This window comes from Silene latifolia, chromosome 6, assembly GCF_048544455.1.
Source record: "Silene latifolia isolate original U9 population chromosome 6, ASM4854445v1, whole genome shotgun sequence".
In the NCBI taxonomy this organism is placed as follows: Eukaryota; Viridiplantae; Streptophyta; class Magnoliopsida; order Caryophyllales; family Caryophyllaceae; genus Silene; species Silene latifolia.
In genome coordinates, this window is record NC_133531.1 from 100,642,373 (window position 1) to 100,651,364 (window position 8,992).

Here is an 8,992-nt window from a genome sequence, read left to right on the forward strand (position 1 = left end):
ATTTAAGCCCTTTGTAACCCTAATTCTTGTACTTAATTTTTAGTATAAATACCCCCATTGAAAAACCTAGCTAATTACCAAGTCCCTTTAGATAAAAACCAAGTTTTCTTAGATTAAATCAAGCTCTCTTATATTAGATTAGGAGTAGATTAGAATAGATTATCCTTTAATCTTTCCACAAAATTTCACATTAATCTTTCCTTAATTATTGTTCAAGCATTCTTATTTATTATTGGGTAATTGAAGATTAATTGGGTTATTATTGGAGAATTGAAAACTCTTCATCAATCAATCAAGTTTTATCCTATTATTCTTTGCTTTACATTTTTTTATCTTAATATTGGTATAATCTCTTTACTTTTTACTCTTTATTGCTTATTTCCTCACTCTTTGATCATGTTTGTGCTAGTTAAGATGATTGACACCATTGATAACATGTCTTCCATGATAATGAGTGAGTAGTTACTTAACTAGGATTAGTGGGGGATTAGAGGAGTCAATCATGGGATAGACTAATGCTTGATGAGTTCATATGAATGCTTGCTTATTGTTCTTCAACTTATGCATATATCATGTTTGATGAAATGTTTGATTGACAACCTAGCATGTTTCTCTTATCTTTTCAACAAGGCTTGTAAGATATAAACCAACTCAAGCCTTGTTAGACTTTGCATATTGTTGAATAGGGAAAATCCAAGTGGACTTGTAGGTGTTGAAAAGTCTTAACCGACTCGGCTCCGAGACATAAGTTCCCCTAAGAATTGTTTTATCATGCATGTAGTTTAATAGGAAGAATTAAGTCGACTTGTAGGTGTTGTAAAGTCACAAATGACTCGGCTCCGGGACCCAAATCTTCTTATGAATTATAAGACATGAACTACCTCAAGTCCAATAATAATAACTGCTTGCATCTACATAACTCATTTATGCTATCTTACCAAGATTCCATTATGATCCCATGACATTCTAGTATCTTTAATCAATTGTTTACATCTCTTAATTTATTGCTTGTTTTAATTTATTGCTTCTATTAGTTTAAACTAACCAAATCCAACCCAAATCAATTGTGACACTAGCATAAATTGCAGATAGACTTAGAACCCAAAGCACACCGTCCCGTGGATCGACCTCGACTTAACCACTATCTAGTTGTTTGTCGAGATTATAAATGTGTTTGATGGAGCGAACAACAACTCGCTCGACCATCAAAATGGCGCCGTTGTCGGGTACGGTGTTTTATGATTAAGTTCTTACTTGTTCGTCTATTTTTAATTGTGCTTTTACCTTTGGGTACTTGTTCCTCAAGGTCGTTCTTACTGTTTTTGTGTAGTTTCCTTGGTTGTAGTTGTTTCCTTGTCTTAGCTATGATGGCTCAAGACTTGACATATGGAGTATGTGGTGGATCTTTTGAGTATGACTATGGGTATGGGGAGTTTGAGGAGCAAGTCAACACAAACCTACCTTACAAATCATACAATGAAAATCCTAACTATTACTCCAACTTTTCCCACCAAAATCCCCACATCCCAAAACCAACTTTACAACCAATTCCAAATGCCACAATACAACCACTCTCACACCCACCCACAACAAGGAGATGAGCCCAACTTTAACATTCAAAATGTGGTTCTCCAAATGATGGGAGGCCAACAAAACTTCTTCAAACAAGTGCTAGAGGAGAGTCAAAATAGGGACAATGTTCTTCAAAGCATTGCTACCTATGGTGAGGAGTTGGCAATTCGAATTTCCCTAATAAAGTCAACCCAAGCAACCACCCAACCAACCGCTCCCCACTAATCCTTGAGCATTTACCATGAATGTGAGTTTGAGGTAATGACCTTTGATGAAGAAGATGTGAAGTGGGAAGAGCCAAATTGCTTGAGCTCTTGTGAGTATGAAAGTGTGGTATTTGATGAAGAAGATATGAGGTTGAGTAAGCCAAGTACTATTAGCCTTTGTGAGTATGAGGGTATGTCAATTGATGTGGACATTAAGGTGTTGGAGAAAGGGTTAATGAAGAGGAGTGAAGCCCCTCTCTATGATTCTTATGGTTATAGCGATGATGACAAGCCTATGGAAGAAGCTTATACAGAATATGTGTCTTGCAAGGACTTATGGAATGAAGAAGAGGAATGGAGTTGTGAGATTGCCTCACTTGAGGAGCCCATCCTTGAGAAATTTGAGGTATGCGTCCATGGAGAAGATGAATGTCCCTTTACTAGTGACTATGAAGACCTTTTCGCACCCACCATGGAACCTATGATTGTTGGAGATGATGTGGTAGACCTTCTCTAAAAAGTCAAATTGTTATATAAAAGGTACTTGGTGGAGAAGCTCAAAGACAAAGTTATGAATGAGCTTACTTGTGGAGACTTGGCACCCACAATCTCAATTCCTAAGGTACCCCATCATCAATACTATGAGAATTCTCCTTATATTCTTGAAGGATTGATAAATCCAAATGCTATCATCATCACCATATTTGAGAGAGACGGGAGAGAATGGACGCCTCCCGATGACAAGAATTGTAAGCTTGCTAATTTGGAGAGCCAAAAAGGCTATGATGAAAAGGCCAAAGAGAAGAGGAGAAATTTCCATAAGAAGCCCCTTATGGAGGATTGGCTCTTTTTGAAGTGGCCAAGGTCCTACTTATGCTTATTTGAGGCCTATTCAAAAGCTTTTGATCGGTTGCTAAGAGCATTAAGCTCCATGGATAATGAAATTTGTCATTTGACTTAGTTTGGTGGAGTCCTATCCCAAACCACCATTTGTAATATAGTTTTTTTATAAACTTGCATTCATCGCATGAGAGATGAAAAGGAGGGGTCTCATATTTTTATTAAGCATCTTGAAATAAATTGATGAAAATGAGAAGATGGGAAATGTAAAGAAATGGAGAAAATGGAGAATTTGGGCTTGTGCATATCTTACATATCATTATAGGAGTTTTGGGCTAGGCACTGCATCAATCTGTGGGGCCCGACATCAACTCGCGCGGGTTGAAACCTAAGGAAAGAAAAAAATTCTTCCTGCCAGAGAATCTGGGCGGATTCCTAAGAAAACGCGCGTCCCAGCCTTCAACCTGAGCGGGTCGAAATCAACTCGAGCGGGTTGAGGCTGAACACGAGCGGGTTATATTTGACCCGAGCGGGTTGACCCTGAAATTGAACTTTTTCTCTCATTTGGCTTGTGGCAGGGCTATATATGCATCCTAGCTACCATCTTCATCTCCTACAATGATTGTAAGAACCCTTTCTTTCCCTATATCTCATGTATAGTTGCATTTATGTAGTTAACTCATGACTAAACCTCTTTCTTCCTATATTAGCAATGATGTTTAAAAATCGGTTTGGGGAGGTTCAAGTATGAAGTAACATACATTATAATTAATCATATAGAATAGACTTGCATTTGTGAAATATTTCATATTGCATTTACATTAGTTAGTTCATACAGTATAGTTGCATTGTAATATATCTCACATGATTCATGTAGTTAGTTGCATATAGACTTGAGTTCATGCATAGTCACTAATGACCCAACCTCATTTCCCCTACACTAGAAATAGTGCTTAAATCGATTTGGGGAGGTTTGATCATAGGTGACCATAGTTTAATAGAAAACATGCATCATCTAGTGTCGTTTAGATTGCATTCATTTGTTATATATGTCATATAGAATTGCATTTAGTTAGAGCATGCATTCATTCATATCATATCATTGCATTTGTACTTCAATTTCCATTAAACTTTAAAAATCCAAAAACATGTATTTCTTTTTCATTCCTACTCCAACATGTACATTAAGGACAATGTCCAAAATAAAGTGGGGGATGGGAATTTATACTCCAAAAATACATAAAAATTGAAAAATTTCGAAAAAACTCAAAAATATGTCTTTTAATTTCATAAAAATAAAATCCATAAAAATTTGAAAATTTCAAAAAACCAAAAATATGTTCTTTCCTTTGTAGTGTAGAATTGTATATATTTGTGTGTTTGTTTGTCACTCTTATCACATTGGGTCGACTACGCCAAATTCGAGGCATGAAGGAAATAGAAGACCGCATGGTATGATCTCTCCAAATCTCCTTCCTCCTTTTTATATGTTAATGACAATGTAGCTATCTTTTGATTGATGCGGTATGAACCAATGTGTTGTTAAGAGTTTGCATTTAGTTTATGTGGCATAATAGTTGATAGAAGCATATGCATTAGGATTGTATATATGTTAGTTGCATCATGGCATGTAGTTTGAATGGTTAGAAAATTTTTGTGAAAATGCCTATTTGGGAAATTTGACAAGTGTATATAAGGCCCTTGTAGATAATTTTTATCCTTGAGACTTTGTTTGCTAGAATACCCTCAAGACACCCTAGGATGTGTCATACTAGTATCTTTTGACCCATGGACTAAGGCCTAGCCAAGAGTACCTTGTGGTGTGATAACTCCTTGGTTACCGTTTATTCCAAGGTGACGTTTGAAGCCATGCAACCGTTATTTCATCTCTATCATCATATTTTGTCAACAAAAAAGGGAATGGGCACAAAAATCATCAATTTGAGTTCAAAGTACCAAAGTGAAAGTCAAAAAAGTTTGCAAATTGCATAAATGAAAAGAGGAGAAAAAATGGACTCATATGCTTTAATAAAAGTACCCTTATTACAAATGGGGTAACTTTGAAAAATGTTCAAAAATGCAAAAATTGAAATATTGCCAAGTATCAAAATGCCAAACATAAAAAAATGGCAAGAAATGTTCTCAAATGTCAAATACCACAAGAAATTGGGGGGAAAAACAAATCAAAAAGCAAACTACAAATGTGAAACTCATACACTTTGAATCCCTTTTTTATCCATTGATCTTATTTGTTGCATGGTGAAAAGGGGACGACCCTTCTTCTTGACTAGGCAAGAGGGGGAATTCCGCAATCCTACAGTGTTTCTAACACCATAAGGAGTCTACTCTTGACAAAAGCATTTAGCGATTGTGGACAAAGGTACCCTAGTTTGACACAACTTTGAGGTGATTTGTTGGTATCCTTTTAGACTTAGTAGCTTGGAGAAATGATATTTACAATGGACTGTGTAACCTTAGATTGCTTCCCTTTTAGATTATTTCCGCCACTTAGGTGAGGAAAGTGGCTATTCTTTTGTAGATACATCCATTACTTATTTTGTGTGCTTAATGCTTGGATGTATCGCCATTTTGGCAACCCCCACCTTGCCTTGCAAGAAGGCATCTTACCTCATAGATGTATTTTTGTGACTCATGGATGTCTTGTTGTGAGTTGAAGGGGCGTAGTGAGACCTGCTAATTATCTCACATCGGTTATATTATTATTAGGATAGTTTAAATAAAGGTTTAGTTCTAGTCACCTCTTTACTCAGGACGAGTAAAGGTTCGGCTTGGGGATGTTTGATGTGACTCTTAATTGCGCATATTTAGTCCCCTAATTGAACCTAATTTTGCATACTATTATAGCATTTTATGGCCATTTTATCCGTCAAACCCTTTCTATTTTGCTTTCCTAGTGCATTTTATATGTTTTATAGGAAAGGAGATAATAAGGCGGAATTCCCGACTCTCGCGCATAATTGGAAGCTTGTTGACGATCTTGAATGGACTAGTATGAAGAGGAGGCAAGAATGATGACCAAGGATGTAGGAATAAAGAGTATATAGAAGGATCATAAGCCTAAAATCAAGAAAAAGGGTTCTGCAGCTCAACCCGCTCGAGTCAAGCTCAAGTAGAGCGAGTTACAGCTTAACCCCCTCGGGTCATTTTCAACACGCTCGAGTTGAAGTTTAGGACGCGCGTTTTTCATTCGGGATGAGCGGATTCTGAATGGATTTAATAACCCTCTAATTAAACTCTTTTAATTAATTATATAAATTACTCATTAAATTAGATGTTGATCTTATGCATGCATAACAAAATATAAATAAAAATGAAAGAACAAGGTTCCTTACAATGATGAAAATGGTTTTAAGGGTACAAGTAAGAACACCTTTCTTAACTTGTTCTTGAGCTCAAAGTAAATAGATGATCCCCTTAGTCGCAATAGTGTGAGAACCTCCTTTCAATTGCACCAAGACTTCCCCTTAAAACTACTAATTAAATAACTAGATTATGTTAGTAGTAAACCTTAAAATATAATCTAATATTATTTCTATTACTACCTTTAGTAATCTAAATATAAGATTTTTGAACAAAGTATTCTAAAACACATTTAGAGAGAAGAGATGAGAGAAGTGAGAAGTGAATTCTCTAAGAATGAAAAATGTATGAGAATAAGAATAATTCTTATTCTCTAAAAGGGGGATGGAAAACCGGTGGAGGGGAGGGGCCAAAGGGAGCCAATGCATGCCCTTTCACTTTTGCAATGTGTTCTTCTCAAAAATAAGCTAGAGTAAAGATTAGGTTAAATGGTAATCATTATGTTTTCTGTAATTAAAAATAATTTAACCATTTCTCCCTAAACACCCCTTTAAAACCAGTCCATATAGATAATATGGAGTCCATTTTATTTTTGTCACTTTGTCATATAATGTGTAATATGTAACGTGTAACATGTTCTTAATAATGTTAATGCATATTTAACAATTAAATATCATTACATATATTAATACAATTATATATAACAATTAACTAGTAATTCATGATTACAAGTATATAAAATGGTCCATGTTAATATAATCTACAACAAATTATAATTATAATTAACCGATCATTCTTAATTTAATTGTTTCATAAACAAAGGTTTAGTAATATATAACATTTTATTTACTAAAACGAATCTTATTTAATCGAATTACAATAAGATACATATTCTTACTCACATATGTAAATTGTTCAATTTTAAGGAATTAATTAATTTGTATCAATATACAATTAATTAATTTGTCTATTAAGGGAATCGTCCTTTAGGTGTGACCTTAAGGGATCAACTGATCACCACCGTCAAACGACAGGAATGTCAAACTCTAGTCAGCCAATCATTACCGATTAATGTTAAACAGTTGATGTATAAAAATGAATCATCCCTTTGTGTATTCTTATTCTGAGTTTTAATGATGTGATCGCACTATTGTTGAGGACACATACTCCAACAATCTCCCACTTGTCTGAGACAAGTGTGCGTCACCAATTCTCTTGTCCTATTACAATCTCCCACTCAATGCAAGGTGTCTAGCAGGTCGTTCTTGCAAGTAATCATATCAAGAGTGGTTTCCTCGATCTAAAGAGTAAATGTCTGACCGAAATTATCTACCGTAGATACCTTCCGAGCGTGGCCACGCATTTTCAGTTCACTACTCCTCGAGTGGCCCTGAGATTTTTAAATAACCCTGATAAGGGGGTGGACAATTCCTATCGCACTATCCCCTTTGTCTAGCCACGGCTCATAATGATCCAAAAGATGCCCATTTGACCTCATTTACGAAAGTCGTAGAGCATAATTTAAAGATACTCATAAATTGTGCCAACTTGGGCGAACAGTCTCTAGTCAAGGAATTGACTCAAAAGAATACTATAGTAGCTCTCGCCACGACCAGGCTATGCGAATTACCAAAACTCTATAAGCAGTCACTGCCCGACAGAGTGTCCCAATTAGTCTGCCTTTGTGATCGACTAGTCATCTCTTATGACTCTATGGCACTTGAACTTGCCATCAATCGACTCACATTCTAGTCACTATGAGACGTCACCTCATATAAGTGACTAGGGGGCGAATACTATGTTAATCCAGTTCACTTTAATAGGGTTCAATATTGTCTCGACAACCTATTTGGAAAACAAAGTATTATAAAAAAAGAGTTTTGAATAAAACTCAAACGATGAGTGCATTATCACATATGTAAAATTGATACCATATCAATTACTACATAATCTATAATCCATACTTAATATTTTATATAGCTATACATCTCAACTCAATTGAAATGGCATGACTTATCATGCTTAGCCTATGAAAAGGCCTTGGTTAGCAAGTTTTAGCAACACCTTGCACTTTCCTAACCTTCCTATATACTTTTTCCCTTTGTTATGTATAATCTTTATTATAAAACCCTTGAGTACGTGTCTAGATCCAATCTAGACATAGGCTCACTTGCCTTAGGATAGCTTCCACTGTCCTCACTGCGAGTAGGGATAGGACCTTCGGTTATTGGAACGAACTACCATAGTTCCTCCAATTCATAAAACCGAATCCTAATATCATCCCTTCCTTCTTGCATATCTTATTATTGCAAGTGTATTCAATTTCCGTTGTATATATCTCATTGTTCAACTATCTAGGACGTTTCTAGCAGATATCCTCCTTTAAAAATATAGCCAAGATGGTTCTCCAATCATCCTTATGTGTTTAGAATATGGTTTTTGTGTAACTCCTTGCACATAAAACCATCTCATTTCTAAATGCTTAGCTTCATATCCTTAGTACTTCCCGAGTACTAACTAATGAACTATGTGGCTATGTGTAACTCCTTATACATAAAACCATCTTATTTCTAAATGCTTAGCTTCATATCCTTAGTACTTCCTGAGTACTAACTAATGAAATATGTGGCTATATAGAGACTTCTCTCAAAGATTCGATTTGTAACATCTCGTTATACTCCAAGTATACGAGGTTTAAGAATGGTAATACATATTATTGCAATGAATTAATCTCGCAGCGGAAGCAAATGGATTCAATTTCTACATGTTCAATATCTTTGAACTTGTCTAGACTCTTATCAATATAAGAATATTCATTTAACGCTAATATCCTCTTAGAACTATCTTTATAGGTCTGGATACCTTAGAGATATATTATTCCTCTCCTAAGTCTTTCATTATTCACTGTGATCAATATGTCATTCACATATAAGACTAATAACACCACATTACTCCCACTAAACTCCATGTATAAACAGAACAACTCGACAATTCGAGACATGTTTATCACATGATTAAAACATACAATTCAACTCCTTAACTTCTACTTAAGA